Below are 17,595 nucleotides of genomic sequence, written 5' to 3' on the forward strand. Positions count from 1 at the left end.
CCACACAGAAACTTTGCAGCCATTAGGAGTCACTTCTCCATTGTCCACTTCCCCACTCAGCGGCTCTCTGCCTCTATGGATTTGCCTGTTCTGGAGATTTCCTGTAAATGCAGTCATACAATCTGTGACCGTTTGTGTCTGGCTTCTGGCACTCAGCATAATGTTTTCCATAGATCCACGCTGTAGCCCATGTCAGGGCATCCTTCCTCTTCCTAGCTGAATAATATTCCATGGTGTGGACATACCACATGCTTATCCTTTTCTTAATTGATGGACACTTGGGTTATGTCCACCTTTTGGCTACTGTGAATAGTGAGGCCATGAACATTCATGTGCAAGTGATTGTTTTTCTTAGTCCCTGTTTTCCGTCTGGAGTCCATACTTTGGAGTGGAATTGTTGGCTATCTCCCAGCCTTTAAAGACAGGGACCCTGCAAGCCAAGAGCAAGGGGATGCTATGCCAGACACTGCACTAAGTGTCACCTCAGTGGGTCTGCACAGCAGTGAGCAGCAGAGGTGGGATTTAAACCTGACTCTTACCAACTCGGTTCTTGTGTCTATCTTCCTCATGCCTGGCACAGTGTTAGGCTCGCAGTATGTACTTAATAAAAACCTGGTGATTACTGTGGAGCAGGCCTAGGAGAGAGTAGGGGTGGCCTTATGGAAGGGCTGGGAGAGGGGCTGTCTTTCTGAGCATCTGTCTGGTGACAGATCCAAGCAGCGGTAGGCCTGCTTCCCCGACACTGTGTCCTCCGTGGGCGGGGTCTGCCTGGACACTGCTGAGCCTCTCCCAGCACACCAAAAAATCTTTTTGCTGACTCCTTAGCCAATACCAAGAGGCACCTAGAGAAAAGAGGGGCAAACTCAAACCAGGCCACCAACTCAGACCCTTCTTCCTGGGTAGTCAGCTTCTACCCAGGCAGAACTGAAGCGTCTGTGTGCTGGTCAGGCAGGGGCACTGGGAGAGGATAGCATTTCTTCCTCTGGAGCCCTGAGAGAGTAAGAGGATCTCTTGTCACCCTCAGAGTCCCCAGGTAGCCAGATGTGGTGTTAATCCCAGCACTTAGCAGGCTGAGGCAGGAGGATCGCCATGAATTTGAGGCCATAAGCAAGTTACATAAGCAAGTTCAAGGCCACCCTGAACTATATAGCAGACCCTGACACACACACACACACAAAAGTCCCCAGGCAGACATGGAAACCACTCAAACAGCATTCGGCAAAGGACTGCAGGGGCGGACACAGACAGAGTGAGATCCGTGAGGCTTCGCCAGCTGTAAGACCAAGAGCCAAGCTGGGTGCCACCCTGCTTTTTATTTTATGCCTATTATTTAAAATATTTCTTGAGCCAGGCCTTGGAAGAACAAGCTGGGAAACCCGTTTCCTGCCCCTGAACTTCAAGGCCTTCCCTCTTGACCTCGTGGAGATTTTTCAGGATTCTAGCCAAATCCTAATCAAGACTCCATTTGGGAAAACCATAGAGACAGTCCAGAGGCCTGCTCCTACTCCTTTTGCTAGGCAGCTGCTGCCACCTGCCCTCCCTGCTTTGAGGTCTCTGTCCTTGTGCTGGGACAGGCCGCCAGCTCTGGCTGCCGCCTCCGTCCACATCCAGCACCTGCTGGACTGCGCAGAGCCTGCAGCCCCCTCATTATTCCACTAACCACTGTGTAAAAGTTCCGGGCTTCCTTTGACCTCTCTGTGTTGGCCTGGTTATGCTGGGGAGGCCCCACTGACATGCGTCCCCCGGCCACACTGCAGTGAGGGGGGGTTTTTAGGCCCCTGCCTGCAGCCTTTCTTTCCCCAGCTCTGCTCCCTCTAGCACCTTCTATTCTCTTTCTTTTCCCCTCTATTTCTCCCTCCCTCTCTCTCTCTTTCTCACACAAACACACTCTCTTTTTTTCACTCTTTTAACATGGTTTTCCTAAAAAGTTTTTTAATCAATCAAATTTGAGGCAGAAAATAGGTTTTGTCACGCCTGGTCTCGGGATAGTGTGGCTCTCACTCAGGCTCCTGACAGCTCCTCAATGCAGGAAGGAGGCCAAACAGAATATTTCTCCGGGAAAGTGCCCGTTTCCATGACGCTGCCCCTTGTTGTCTGTGGTGTCGCCCCCCTCCTCAAGCTGCTGGGCTGACACGGCCCCAGCCCCTGTGAAAGGACCGGCCGGAGAGAAGATGGGGCGGTGGGCTGGGGGCAGGGGATGGAGACAGCAATGGGGTATAGCTGGGCGGCCCAACAGCTGTCCTGGGCCTCCATGGCCCAAGAGCATTGGGGAGCAGGTAGGAGCGGCAGGGCAGGAGCCTCGCTGTGCTGCATAAGCAGCGCGGCCTCATCCATATGGAGCTGGGCAGCCGTGGGGGACAGGCTCCAAGGCCGAGCCCTGGACAGGGGGTGGCTCCAGCCAGAGAGGATAGCGGATGGATAAGGCTCCTTTGAGTCCTAGCAGGCTGGTCACCCGTTGTTCTCTGCCCGCAGGCCCGAGGTCCCCACTCGGCCGCCTGCAGGTCCTCAGGGTCTCCCCTCTCTAGCCCACTTCCTTCTTCCTGCTTCCCTTCCCTGTCTTTCACCCTTTCCTCTCTCCTACTCTTCTCACTCTCTTTTATAATTAATGATTAGTTTTAATTGGTTTGCTTAGGCAGCCTGACAGCAAATTAACAGAAGCCAGCCCAGGGCTGCCAGGCTCTGGTGGGAGACCCTGTGCTTCCGATCTGGCCAAGGGGCTGGGTCAGCTCTCGGAGGTCAGGACTCCGCCACACAGGTTCGGCAGCCAACAGGAAGGTGACAATAGGCGCCTCACGCAGCGGAGGGCTCACGGTGTCAACTTTCTGTGTGCTTTTGTTTCTGTTCCCCTCCATCCTGTCTTCATTCAGGGTCAGTGGAAGGGGTGACAGAGCTGTTGCCTTCAGCCTGGGGCAGGGCTTGCTTTTGGTACCAACCATCCTTGCCTGTGCCATGCCCAGTGGAGTTGGCAGCTTGACATCTCGGAGGCCAAGATCCTGCTCTTTCACACAGATAGGAGAGAAGAGGCCACAAGGCTGTTGTCACTGTGAGCTCTGCTGTCTGCTGACAATCAGCCACCCGAGCCTACAAGCTGCAGGACCCGGGTCCGTTTCTGATTTGCCAGATCCCTCTGTGCAGGACCTTCTACCTTTCGGTCCCTCAGTTGTCTGGGCAGAGTAGCTGGGATCAAGAACATTGAGCAAAGGGTGGACGGATGGATGAGTGGATAGACAGATGGAAGGAGGAAGGATGGACAGGTGGCGGAGAGTAGGCACCTGGCATCTCTTAGACACTTCTGCCATGACCTCTGAGCATATTCCTTTCCTTCCTTAGCCTGGAAGGGTTTCACTGAACCTCAGCCTGCCCAGGGTAGGACCCCCTCTCTGGGATTTCCCAGCTGCTGAACGTCTTCGCCCGCCTCATAGAATCCTTCCTTCACCTTCTCAGCTTTCTGACTCTCTACCAGTCCCGGGATGTGCTAACCACTCACCCGCAAGGGCCAGCACCCACTGAAGGGTAGAGACAAGGGAAGATACCCAGGTGGCTGGGGATGTTGGGGCACGCCTGTAGTTCCAGCACTCGGGGAGACTGAGGCAGAAGGATTGCAAATTGGAGCCCAGGCTGGGCAACTCAGCAACTTTGCAAGAGCTAAGAAAAGATATCCAGGCAAGAAATGAGGCTGGGGATGTGACTCAGCACTAGAGCATTTGCCTGCACAAGGCCCTGTGTTCAAGAGACAGAGCCTGACTACTGACTACTGCATACTTCTTGGGCTCCTACTGGGGGCCTACCATCCACCCAGTGTCCCCGAGTCCCCCAAGAGACGGCCTCTCTGCTGCTGTCAACCAGGCCACCTGCCCAGGGCAGGCAGGTGAGGGACAGGACTCCAGCGTTGTCCTGGTCCTGTACCCAGACATCTCTGCCCCTCCTCCTCCCGCCGCCAGCCCCGACCAACTCCTGGAAAGTTTCCTCCCCGATTGTTCTGTGTGATCAGATCTGCAAGTTGCTCTCTAAGCTTCTTGTCACATTTTGACTTAATGAAGTGCAACTGCTGAGGGATTTGGGTTCAACGCTCCGGTCTCCCGCGCTCCCTTGTTGTCAGAAAACAGGGGTGGTTAGGGACAGCAACACCGCACTGCAAGTCGTTATCATTCCGGTCAGTCTGTTTAACACAAAATTAAACAAAGAACTAATTAGTGCCTCATGAATTAATAAATGCACAGTTGCCGGGGAGGATGGGAGGGGAGAAAAAGGTGGTAGAAGGGAGATACTGGAGTTGTGGAGTTGGGGGGCTTTGGGGGTTCAAGAAAGGCTGGTCGGGGTGCCTTGGGGGATCTCATGCAGGCGAGCTTGGGATGGACGGGATGGCGATGCCACCCCGGCCGAGGCCCAGGGCCGACTGGCTGGGACATGAGCTCTGTCCACCAAGTTCACCCAGGGCCTCCCAGTGGAGGCCAGGGAGTCTCAGAGCACGGCCCAGACGCCAAGCTCACAGTCCTGCTACTTTCCCAGCTCGCATCTCCCCTGCAGTTCAGCCCTGCTCCTCTCCAGGCCTCTCCGCCCGCTTCTTCTGCCTCTGTGTGGCTTCCCCTTTCTCCCTACTGCTCCCCTCATCGCAGGGCCCACCCAGCTCTCTGCAGACCCCCGGCTTCGCTTTCTGGGTCACACAGAGGCCCATAGTACAGCCCTCTCCAACTACTTGCAGCCCACCCGCCCCTCTGCCCTCCGAGTCTGTATCTGCAGGGTGGGCTCTACCCTCTGCCCTAGCAGCCCAGCACAGGCGACAAACGCTGGCAGAGAACCGAGCCCTCCTTAAGAGGGCATGTCAAGTGCAATTAGCATTATCTGTCTAAATATGTCCTGGGAACCGGAGAGCGAACGATGGGACAGGGTGGCATTCTGGGAGCCCTGTACAAGGTCACCTCATCTCCCACAATCCCCCAATCTGATTTGGGGATTACGAGGCCTAAGGAAATTGGAGTTATTCCTCTTGCATCATTGATAAGCCACAAATGAGGGAGAGAGAAGAAGAAAAGGTAACAAACAGCAAACCCTCGCGATCGGGGTGAATGCTGAGGTCAGGACGTGGGGCGTGGCTCAGGCAAGGCTGGTGGGACTAGGTGGGGCCAGGTGGGCAGGTGGACGGCCCCTCAGGCTTTCCCTCCATGCGCCGAGTCTGTCTCCTTTGAGCCTGGCTGCCCACACTCCCTCTCTGGACCGCAAGCTGGGCTGAGTTGTGTACTGGTTGAAGACGCGCTATAGTGCCAGGCCATTTCTCCAGCCTCACCAGGGTCCCCAGCAGGTGCTGTTGTGACTCATCACAGAGTGGAAGGTGCTGTCACAGCCTGTTCCTGTGGAACTGAGTCTTCTTGGTGCCTAGCTTTGGTTCTTCTTGCTCCTTGGACTCCTACTTGCTCTAACAAACACCTGGGCATCTATCCTACCCAATCTGTGCTAGGGATTAAACTCAGGGCTTCCCCAGTGAGCTAATCTCCAGCCACCACCACCCTCCTTTTAAAAATGTTTTATTTAGAGACAGGATCTCACTAACTCACTAAGTTGCCCAAGCTGGGTTGAAACTTGTGCTACTCCTGCCTCGGCCTCCCAGAGTGCTAGGGTCACAGGCATGCACTACTGTATCCAGCTGTCACTTTTCATCTCAGGAAAAAGAATAAAGGAGTGGTAGTCCTTGAGGCTGTAGTCCTTCGCCATTGCCAGGCATCCCTACTGCATCAGCTGCTGTAGCTCCATGGAAGCCTGTAGGCCTTACAACCAGTGCCCCCAAACCTAGATTCCCATGTCTGCTGCCACGGAGGGGGTGCAAAGCGTAGTCCGACTTTCCTCTGCTTGGTTAGTGGCCTGAGAGCCTCGGTTTCCCAGCAATCCGCCGCTGTTGCTTCTGAAGTTTTCAAACTTCGGTTGGTGTATTTTCCAATGAGCCCAAATCAGAGTCCACTCACATATCTGAATGACCAACCCTTCTACCTGGAGCATTTGCCCCTCAGCCTATGGAGTGCTAGGAAGGCCCTGGGCACACAGGGGCAAGAAAGCACATGCTGAGGGGTACGGTGAAGGCTTCCTGCCTGGAAAGGCTAACAGGCTCCTCTCTCTCCACCCCCAGGATGAAGTGACACCCCCCCACCTGCTACGTTCGAGGCACCTCTAGGACCCGCTACAAGGTAAGGCCTGAATCTCTTTTCTGATCCTGGTCTTGTCCTCTACTGCTGACCCCTCACCTGATACACCTGTTACCCTGGGCTGGATTCAGTCCCCTGAATTGATGGGAAGGCGGAGACGGAATGGAAGCCACATGGCCCACTGGAACCTGGAGAGAAAAGATGAAGCCCACTGGGAGCTTCTGCTTGGCTCTAAGGCTGGAAATGGGCTGCAGGGGCACGGGCTGCAGACTTGGGCAAGCAGCGTGCTTCCGGCAGCATGCAGCTGTGGGACACAGGGGAGCCTGGGCTCGGGCTGCCTGTGGGGGCTGGCTCCGGCTCCCCAGAACCTCCGCTCCTAGCCCTACCTGGAGAACCCTGTGGGCTGGAGGCCCTAGCGGTCCTTCACTGCCTTCTCCCCTTCGTGGCTGTGCGGCCATCCCTGCCACCGAGTGGCGTCCTACTTGCAAGGCTGGCAGGGAGGAGGCCGAGGCCTACTCCCACCTTTCCCAGGGAGATCCAGGGCTCCCCTGGAGGCTGGGCACGCGGGGCTGCCCTGGCCTGGCCCTGCCTTCACAGGCTGTCACAGTCCCCTAGTGGCTCAGAGGAACCCAGGAACCACGGGGCCGCGGGCCTCGGGCCCCAGGCAGTGCCGTGTCAGAGGTGACCGGTGGAACGCCAGTGTTATGTAAATAGCGGGGCCTGCCCGGCGAGCGAGCTGGCTGGCTGCAGCCATCCATCATCCCCGCGCGGCGGGGCAGGGGACAGACACGGCACCGTGCGCCTGGCTCCAAACCTGTTTGTTTTCCTTTTGTCTCTCGCGTTTCGGGGCGGCTGTGACCAACTCCGGGTTTTGTCCTGCTGGCCCTTCCCCCCCAGGAGAACGGGAGAAGGGAGGAGAGTCCCCCGGCTCCCACCGCGGCATCCCTTTCGGACTTCAAAGGCTCCCCCAGCATTGTCTGCGCCGGCGGGCAGTGGCCCTGAAAACGTGATCAGAGGCGGCCCGGTGTAGGGCAGGCCCGGCCCGCGCCCTGCGCTCTTGCTGGGGCCCGTGGATTCCTCCCTTTGCCGCCAGCACCACCCTGGTTACAGCACCGCTCTGGGTCCCCTCTCGTCTTTCTCTCTCTGCGGCCCTTCTTCCTCCCTCTGGCCACTCCGTCCTGCCCTCAGCCTCAGCTTCAGTCCTCTCCCGGGGCTTTGAGAATCCGGACTCGCAAGAGCCTCTGAGCCTCCACCCCTTCCGATCCTCACTCAGAACCTCAGGCCTTGAGCAGGGTTTTCTCGGGCTAGCTGGGAGCTAGAAATCTGCTTCCCGTACAAGGCTTGTTCTCCCCCATTCTTTTTCCCCGCCCTCTACTCAGCATGGAAGCCTCGCTTCTGCTCTAGGCCTCTGTCCAGGAAGGTCCAGGCTGGATACCCACAACCCCCAAGAGCGGGATGGAGCAGGCATCATCTCAGTTCTCAAACTCAGCCCACAGCACTTTCATTTTCTGGAGCAGGGCACAGGATGTCCCCTGGGTCACATTCAGCCCACAGCCTATTTTTATAAATAAAGTTTTATTAGAAACAGCCATGCCCATTTGTTTTCCTGTTGTCTGCGGCTGCTTGCTCTCTGCAGTGGCAGAGTTGAGTGGCTACAACAGGAACTGGCCTGCAAAGTGTGAAATATTTTCTAACTGGCCCTTGACAGGGGACGTTTGCAGGCCCCAGCTTTGGAGGTTCTGGACCCTTCTCCTCTTTATCTTTTAAAATACATAGAACATGAAATTCGTCATGGCACCCACCCTGGAGAGTGCAATATGCTGGCCTGAAGTGCACCCCCGTGCCCTGTGCCACAATCCTGTGCTGTCATCCTCCATGGATGGCTCTGTTGGCCCTGGGCATTAGTCTTGGGGCCCGGGGCTGGGGTTATAGGCTGCTTGCTGTCCTAGTCTGCTGGAGAACCCCTGCCCGTCCTCTCCTAAACCCTCATCCTCTGCTCGGTCCCTTCTATCTGGAAATGCCAGCTCCTCTCTCCTCCCCAGGCCCTTAGAGCTGGTGCTCCTAGCACCCAGGGAGGCCTGTGCCCTCTCCTGCAGCCTACAGCAAGCTCTTTAGCCTCAGAAGCAGTTTCCTCTTTTGCAAAGTGAGAAAACGTCTTGTTGGGACGAGTGAGTGAGTTGTGGCTGAAAGCAGCCAGCCTGGGACTGGACAGGGAGAGTCCCAGAGCCTGAGTCTCCACTGTCACATAGGACAAAGCTGCAATCCTGGACAGGCCCCTGCCCCGGTGTCCTCTGGGCCTGACCCTCTAGGGAAAGTAAGACCCTAATTCCAGTGGCTCCATGGAGGTAGAATGTCCTCTGCATAGTGGACTGGCAGTCCTGGCCTGTCCTGTGCTGCTGCTGGGACCTGCGAAGTGGCCTGAGCTCTCTCAGCTCCAGTTTCTCAGGCTCTAAGATGGGAGATCCTGACCACCATGCTTTGCTCTGCAGGGTAGAACAGGAACGCTTGGGGCAAGTCATGCAGGCTGTAGTGGGCACTGCTGAGAAGGCAGCAGGCCCCTTGAGGGCTGCAGCTCTGGCTTGGAAGGCCTGAGAGGCTGCACGTGAGGCCCTGGCTCTGTCCAGGGTCAGGGGCCAAGGCTGCTCTGGCATAGCCCCATGGCCCTGCTAACCTGGGAGCTGGCTCCAAGCCTGAGAGGAAAAGCTGGCAGGGAGGGACGAGGAGCAGGGAGCTTTGTGCAGCTGGAGCTCTGGGGTGGAAGCTGCACCACCAGCTCTCCTGGCCGCCTTTCTGGTGGCTGCGTTACAGTCTCTCCTGGCTTCCCCTGGCCTCAGCGCAGCTCTCCTCCCCTCCAGGCCAACGCGTTGTACCCCACCAGCCTCTCTCCCTCCTCGCCTTCCCACCACCCAAGCCACCCCCACCCCGCAACTCGTGTCTCTCTCTCTTTCTCTGTCTCTCTCTCCCTCTCTCTCCTTTTCATCTACTCGGAAGGCTTTACTTTACTTCCTTGTCACCCTAATTGATTGCATTAACCTTTCAGCGTATTGGATTTCCCCGGCATCGTGCAGAGAGCCCTGTGCAATATGCTTATAATCTGAGCCATAATGGACAGTTTGCAGTCAACAAGCCCCTTCTCCCATCGGCCCCATTGACATCTCTCTTGCCCAGGCCACCCTGCCCACTTCCCGGGCCGGCAGGGGTGGGGCAGAAGAATGGTCTAGGAGGAAGTGGGCACACACTTGAACCTGGCAACGCATTTCCCCCACCTCTCCTTTCCCCCAGCCCTCCCTCCAGCCTTGGATCCCCTTTCCGAGCTCCCTGGCCCGGGACCTTGCCAGGCCTTTTGGCTTGGCTTTCTGCTCCTGAGACTCTTTGCCTAGTGAGTGGCTAGTGAGGCCAGCTTGGATGTTGTGAACGAGACAGTCCCCTCTTCCACCTGGAGAGCTGTCAGAGCAAAATGTCCTGCCATCACTTGCCCAGGAGGCTTTGGGGAAGGATGGTGGTCGCTGCAGGAGACGGTGGGTGGCTGAGGAGCCAGGTTCCCAGCACTGATGGTTCCCAGTGGACCTTTGGGACCTTCCGAAGCTGGGCCACTCGTGGAAAGTGTGTGCGAGCACAGGGCACACGGAAAGATGGGATCGGCAGGAGCCCAGGGCAAAGGGGGAGGAATGCAGGTGGGGCTGGCCACAGTGATAAATGCATGGTGGCTTCTCCCAGCGGTGAGGACGTGGGCACCTGGACACCTAGCTCCAGCCCTGTCTCAGGCTGGTGTGGTTTGCTTGGTTGGTAGGCGACGTCATCGGGTCTCAATTTCCCATCCGAGGTCTGGCAGTAGTTTGGAGCAGAGGCACCTGCCTTCATCAGAGGAGAGATGGCAGGGGCTGGGACAGCCCTCTGCAGGACAGGCTGGTCTGGCCCGGCCTGGTAGGATGGAGCTCCCTCACATCAGTTACTGGTCGGGCACCTGCTAGCCCAGCAGCAGGCAGAGGAGCCAGCCCCATGCCAGCTGCCCGGTCCGGGAAGCTCAGCCTCAGCCCTGAGCCCCAGCCCCTGTTGGTCTAGGGCAGACCCTCAGCCCGGCAGCCTGATCCCCGAGTTGTCACTCATGACAAGACGGGATGTCAGGTTGCATACATTAGTGTCAGGCTGGAGGAGCGGGACGGAAGCTCCCATTAGCCCTGGTGGTTCCTCCTCTCTGTCCTGCGCTGTTCCCTCCTCCGCCCTTCGCCCATCGTCTCCTCCTTCCGAGCACCCCCACCTCCTCCCATCACTCCATCACTGCGAAGGGCAAGCTTTGGCAAGAGAGGGCTGGACCTCGGCCCTTCCCATCCTCTCCCAAGGATTTTGGGGGTGGGCAGAGGGCACAGCAGGGAGAAGCCGAGCAGCGAATTAAAGTTTGTGATTGTCAGTGTCAGGAGAAGCTAAATAACCCTGTAACTAGTATGAAGGTGAATTCACGGTCTGCTGCACACGGAGAATATGAGTGTCTGCGAGACGGGCGAGTGTGCAGCCCCAGAGCCCGCCTGCCACGGTGGGCAGCCGCCTCTCCAGGGACCCTGCAGGAGGCAGGAGGAGGGCCGTGCACTCTCCCGCCCCTGCCAGGGAGCAGCTGCCCAGGAGACCCCACCAAGCATGGGGGCAGCTCAGCTGTTTGACAACCCACTGGCCTGACTCCAGGGACCGAGGAAGGTGTTTATAAGCGCCAGCTGTATACACTCACAGTCTGCCAGGGACAGAGTATCCTCACTGAGCACATACTCTGTGCCTGGCCCAGTGCTGGGTCCTAGAGCAGCTCTGCAGTCAGCCTTGTCATTATTCACTCCTTTCCCCAACTTTTTAATAGCCACCATATTGAAAGATAATTCACATACCACAAAATTCACTTTTTTTTTTTTTTTTTTTTGTGGTACTAGGGATGAAATCCAGAGGTGCTCTACCACACTGAACTACATCCCCAGCCTGTTTATTTATGTATTTATTTATTTGGTAGTGCTGGGGATTGAACCCAGGGCTTTCGCATCTACCTACATCCATAGACTTTTTAATTTTTTTAAAATTTTATTTTGAGTCAAGATCTCATTGGGGCTGGGGATTTAGCTCAGCGGCACAGCGCCTGCCTGGCAAGTGCAAGGTCGTGAGTTCGGTTCCTGGTACCGGAAAAAAAAAAAAAAAAAAAAAAAGATCTCATTATAAGGCTAAATTGCCCAGTCTTGGCTGAAACTGGCGATCCTCCTGCCTCAGCTTCCCAGAGTGCTGGGACTATAAGGGTGAACCATCGTGACTAGCTTTTACTTTTTTCTTTGAGATCAAGTCTCACTTACTGCCCAAGCTGGCCTCAAACTTTCCATCCCCCTGCCCCAGCCTCCCAAGTAGGCGGGATTACAGGTATATGCCACCATGCCCAACAAAATGCACTCTTCCAAAATGTATAATTCAGCCAGGGATACAGCTCAGTGGCATAAGCACCTGCCTGGTAAATGCAAGGTCCTGAGTTTGATTCCTGGTACAAAAAAAAAAAAAAAAAAATCAAACCCAAAATGTACTATTCAAAGCCAGGCATAGTGGCACACACCTGTAATCACAGCACTGGGGAGGCTGAGGCAGGAGGATCCTTGTGAGTTGGAGACCAGCCTGGGTACAAAGTGAGCTCCAGGCCAGCCTGAACTACATAGCAAGACCCTGCCTCAAAAAGACAAAAAAAAAAAGACAAAATCTACAATTCAGTGGTTAATAGCGCATTCAAACGATTGTGTAGCCATCCCTATTATCTAATTTTAGAATATTTTTAGTCCCCTAGAAAGAAGCCCCATACTCAGTAGCAGTCACCTTCCAGCCCTACACACACAAACAGGCAACCACTAATTATTATTCCCTTTAGATGCTGAGGAAATGGAGCTCAGAGAGGGCCAGTAACTTGGTGAAGGTTGCACAGCCTGAGGATGATGGAGCTAGAGATAGAAGGACACCAACCGAGATAGATGGACGCCAGAGCCAGCACTTCAGGAGGGAGGGACTGCTCCATATCTTGGCTGCTCCCCCCCCATACGTGCCCTGCCACATGCTTCTGACAGTTCGGGCTCAGGCGTGTACATTCACCATCCAGACATGTAGGCCCAGGCAGGGACACGCATCCCTCTTCTCACAGGTACACTCGCATCTCAGAAGCCTCACCCCCACACGCCCACAGACAGCAGCCTTCCCTCCCCCGGGTGCTCCCGGCTTCTCTCCCAGCCTCGCTCCCGGAAGGGAGGCTTGGCACAGAAGGGGCAGCCGGAGTGGCCAGTGCCACCTAGATAGCCTCGGAGTTTTAGTATTTTGGAGTTTGTTTGTTTGTTTTTTTTGTTTGTTTTTTTTTTTTGTCTTTTTGAGACAGGATCTCGCTATGCAGTTCAGGCTGGCCTTGAGCTCACTTTGTAGCTCAGGCTGGTCTCGAACTCACAAGGATCCTCCTGCCTCAGCCTCCAGAGTGCTGGGATTACAGGCATGCGCTACCACACCCGGCTTTGGCCTCGGAGTTTTAAAACCAGAAACCCCCCTTTCTCAGGTAACTGTGAGTGAACTAAGATGCCAACAGGACACTCCAGAACAGGTCGCTGGCCCTGCCCACGAGGCGACCCCAGCCCCATCACCGTCCCTGGGCTTCCTTCTGTCTCCCTCCTGCTCTCGCCTTTGCTCCTGTTGCCGTTTCTCACCCTTTTTCTTCCCACCTGCCTCTCTCTTTTCACCCCACTTTCCCACCCCAAAACTTAGAAAACCAAACAGCGCTTGTGGCTATGCTATTGCATTGCAGAATTGGGGGATTCATGTGAAGCTGTCATGCCTCTGATAAGAGATAAGTACAAGGACCAGAGACAAAGGGAAAGGTAGACAGGAGAGAGAAGGAGTCTGCTGGATATGCTTTGGGGTTTTTTTTTCCTCCTTCTTTCTGCTTCCAAAGTGGAGGATCCGGCCGGGCCAGTTTGGATATTTATTAAGAAAAAGCCAAAGATAATTAACTTTTTTGTTTTTGTTTTGTTTGCGGGTGCCTCCCCGGCTGGCAGTCCTGACTGCCTGGCAAATCAAACCTGCTCCCTGCTCCCGGGGTGCCAGGCTGCCGGCAGGTCTGCCGCCGCCGCCCCAAGTATTTTAGGGTCATCTGCTGCCCACCAAGCCACCTAGCTTGGGTTTTAGACCCTGAGTCACTTTATGCCACCACCAATCCCACAGCCACGGGCTCTTCTGGCTTGCAGAGCACCCTTCAGAGGTGGGTAAGTGGTGCGAGGGACTGGGTTGGGGAGGAGGAGGGCCTCTGCTTGGGGCTGTGGCCAGCACTTCCCTTCAGGGGGGTGTGGGTGAAACGGAATCCCTCCCCCGGGCACAGGGATTCCTCCTGGCCAGCTCAGGGCTGCTGACGTCCCAGGAGAGAGCCAGGGGAACAGATTGAGCTGGAAGTGGGAGGCCAGATTTGGCCAATTTGGTCCTGCTTTTTCCTGGGAGGCTGGTCCTCAGCCAGGATCCACGGCCCCTGGGAAAGCCCAGATGACACTGGGCCACGGAACCATCCTGTGGTATCTGTCCACCCACGACACCCAAGTCTGTCTTGTTCCCACCTTCTACCCAGCCTGAGCCATCAGGGGGTCAAAGAGCTGGGCTTGGCTAAGAAGCTGGCTGCTTTTGGTCAGCCGCCCGGCAACAAATGCAGAACCATAAGCCAAGCTGTGACCTGAGAGCATGCCCAGCTCGTGGGGCAAGAAGATAGCACCAAGAGTTAGAGACATCCGGGTAGGCGACAGAACTGAGGGCATCTCAGGAGTAGGACAGCCAAAGTGAGATCGGCCAGCGTGCCAGAGCTGGCTAGGGTCAGGGTGTGGTTGTCCCCCTGTTCAACTCCTGGCCCCTCCCCTGCCAGGCCATCTCCCTGCCCTGCCGCATCCCAGCTGCAAGGAGGCAGCGACGGTAAGGTCCTCAGGTGGGCCAGCTGCTTTAAAGCTGGACACAGAGAGGAGGGCATTTTTTTTTCAAGGATTTTGCTGGCCCTTTTTTTTTTCTCTGAAATATAAGGATGTGCAATTTTTTTGGTTTCAATTTAGCATTGGAGAATTTTATAATTTAGTAATTAAAATCTCTGATAGGCTTTAGAAATTGCGGCTAATTGAATTTAATGGGAAGATGATTTTCAATTTTATTTGATTACCGGGACCCCTGGCATCGGTATTTATGGGAAAAAAATGGGAAATGTGCTGTGTGGGCTAAGATGGCATAATTGAATTAGGGATAATCGGATTTCTCCGTCATGAATTTCACTATAATTTTCCTATAATTTTCCATTAGATATCTAGTTTACAAATATTCACAAAGAAATGAAGCTCTTTCGGAATGGAGATTGCTGGCTAACAGGATTACGGGGCCGAGCGTGCGGCTGTGCCAGCCCCTCTACTGCCATAATGTGATCCTGTGTCTGCCTTACACTTAGCGTGGCCTCGGCCCCTCTCTTTGCCACCCGCTCCGAGCCTCCTTCCTCCCCTTTGTGTCCTCTTCATCCTCCTTTGCCTCCCCACCCGACACCAACCTGTGTGTGCCCGTGATCTCTGCCGCCTGCTCGCTGAGCCTGCGCCAGGCCCACGCCGTGGCACCCCGACTCTGTACTCCTATGCCCCCCTGCTTCCCGTCCACACCTCGCCCACTCTCCCTGACATTCCCACCCTCTGTCAGCCTAGGAGTGTGCTCACACACACATGCGTGTGCGCACACACACACACACGCACGCACACACTGACTCCTCACAGGTGCGAACATGCTTGTTCACATGCACACACAGTCCTTTGGCCAAGGCATCTGTGCCCTGGCCCAGTCGCCTGAGAGGGAACCAGTTTATTGGGATCCTGGGGTGGGGTGCAGGAACAAAAGGAGCTTTGTTCAAGTTTATGTGAAAGTTACAAATTCAAAATGAGAGCAGATAAAGCAGGAGATACCTGGTGTGTAAACAGGCCGGTGAGTGAGAAGGCCCCGGGCTCGGGAGGGAGGAGGAGTGAGTGGGCACACACTGGGGGTGCGGGAGGACAGCAGCCGGCTGTGGCTGCTCGCGGGGGAGCAGAGGTGGGTCTCCCGGGTGCTGGTGAAGGCTGCCGGGCGGCAGGGATCGCCGCAGAGCTTCCTTCTTGGCTTTTCCTCTTGGGGTGCAGCTGGAGGCTCCCGGCCCAGGCCGTGGAATCAGGAGGAACCATGGCACTGGCATTCCATCCTGAGTCCGGGCATGGATTTCCTCACTGTGGCCTTGCTGTGGCTCACTACATCAGGGGCGTCAAGGCCAAAGTGAGCCATAGCCTCCTGAGACACCTGAGCTCCAGGCTTCTCCCCTTGGTGTAAGCACACAGCAGAGGCAGGGGCGGGGAGGAATCTGGGGACCTCTCCTCTGACACACCCCACAACCTTGTTGCCCCGGCCCTCTCCTCAGGCTTCCTCAAACCCTGACACAGCAGGTTGGCCTCAGCTGCTCGCCTCTCTCACCTGTTCTCCACAGGAGGTCCTTGCTCTTGGGCAGGGCCTGCTCCGTGCTCAGCAGCCGACTGTAGCCACTGTCTCGGCCCATCACCTCCCTCTGCCAGGGGTCACATGTGGGAGCCCCTCTAGCTGCCCCTATTTGTGCTGCCTCCGCCCTCGCTTTCTCAGGCCTGCCCTGTCAGCCGTTCTTCCCCAGCCTTTGCCCCCCGGGCCCACAGAGTTAGCAGGAAGCTGACCCAGTCGGCCCTGCCAGCTACCTGGCAAGGGAGATGCTTGCTGTCCACCTAGACCCACTTCAGCTCAGTTCTGACCCCACCAGCGGAAGCCCAGGGGGACATTCAGGGCCAGCCAGAGGCTGTGAGGTCCCCTCTGCAGGGAGCTCCTTGTCCACGGGGACATTTTCAAGCGCATCTGGAAATCGCCCCGCACACCCCAGTCATCAAGCTTCCTTCTCTCCTCTGTTGCTCAGGACTGGGGTGTGGTATTGACTGCTGTTGTGAGCCAAAGCTGCAGAGGCAGAATCTTTGCTGTGGGGAGTCCTGGGTGCAGCATTCAGAGGCAGGAGTGTGCCCCACAATCCTCGACAGAGCTGCCCTAGACACCCACCCAGCAGAGCAAGCCCTCCTCTCTGCCCAGTGCCCGCCTCCCCGCACTCCCAGGACCAGCCTCTGGGAAGAGCACGGCTTGGTTGGTTTAAGATTGGTTCCCCTATCTGGGGTGATAGGGCCAAGGGGTGTCGGTGAAGCCTCTGGGCCTCTCCAGCTGCTGTCTGCCTGCAGGGACGCGGACAGGCAGGAAGGCATGAGGAGGGCCGTGGCGTAAGGGAGGGGTGGCACACTCTTTCTGAAGCCGTTTAGAACTAAAGAACAATCTGAAAAAAAAAAGAAAGAAAGAAAGAAAAAGAAGAGGAAAGTAGGAGAAAGAGTAGATTGTTAACTCCCTTGACTTCTTTGCCCCAAGGCCTCCCTGGGGCCCCTCCCTTTGCAAAATAGAAATATTGCAAAAATAGGCCAGCGCCATTCTGCTGAACGCTGCCCAGACAGCAGTGCGGGCCGGGCCTGCCACCTTCCCCTCTTTGGAAGGCAGCGGGGTCCCCGTGAAATAGGAAAGAGGAAGGGAGCAGGGTGGGCCACAGCGGGCCACAGCAGGGGGCAGTGGAAGTGGGTCCTGCCCCAGCCCTGCTTGGCTGTTCCTCTGAGCACCTCCAAGCCCAGTGGGTAACCTGGCTCATGCCCATCCCTGCTGCTGCAGGGACTCTGGGATGTGGGGGGCCTGGGCAGGGACAGGCCGGTAAAACCTTCTCCGATGGAGAAGGAGAGCCAGAGAGAGAACGGAGGCCTGGTCCCTCCGTGAGCAGGCAAAGACAGAGAGCGAGGTCCAATACCGGGGGCACAAGGTGTGACCCCCGGGCAGTGCCAGCCTGGAGCAGGGGGCACAGTGGTGGTGGGGTCTGTGCTCCGAGTGGTGGCGGGTGGAAGCCTACGGGGCGGATGGCGCTGACCCATGGTGGGGACCCCAGGCAAGGGTGCCAAAGGGCAGGGGCGCCGGAGCCCACTCGCACCGGGGTTTGGGGTGGGGGGGACCAGGGCGCGTGCGTTGGCTGCAGACGCGCGCCGGGCGCGGAGGGGGCGGGGGCCCAGGTTCGCGGGCAACCCCAAGAGAAGCGGCGAGACCGGCGCGCGGGTGCCGGGAGCGCGTGGCTGGCGCGCGAGGGTGCGGGCGGGCGCGAGGCTGGCGCGCGAGTGTCCCCGGCACACCCAGAGCCGCGCTCCGACTCCTTTTTTCCTCGAACTCAAAGAGCCACACCGCCAAAAAGAGGGAACCGGGCCCGGGGTCTGGGGACCTCTTATCAGGCCCTCAGAAGCCCCCGGAGCCCGACAGCAGGGCCAGGGGAAGAATCCTCAAGCTCGCGCGGCCCCGCCGCGCCTCGCACCTGCGCCCGCGCGCGCGGAAAAGTTTGCGCGGCCGCGCGGGTCGGCGG

Source organism: Chinchilla lanigera, unplaced genomic scaffold, assembly GCF_000276665.1.
Source record: "Chinchilla lanigera isolate Chin_1 unplaced genomic scaffold, ChiLan1.0 scaffold00085, whole genome shotgun sequence".
In the NCBI taxonomy this organism is placed as follows: Eukaryota; Metazoa; Chordata; class Mammalia; order Rodentia; family Chinchillidae; genus Chinchilla; species Chinchilla lanigera.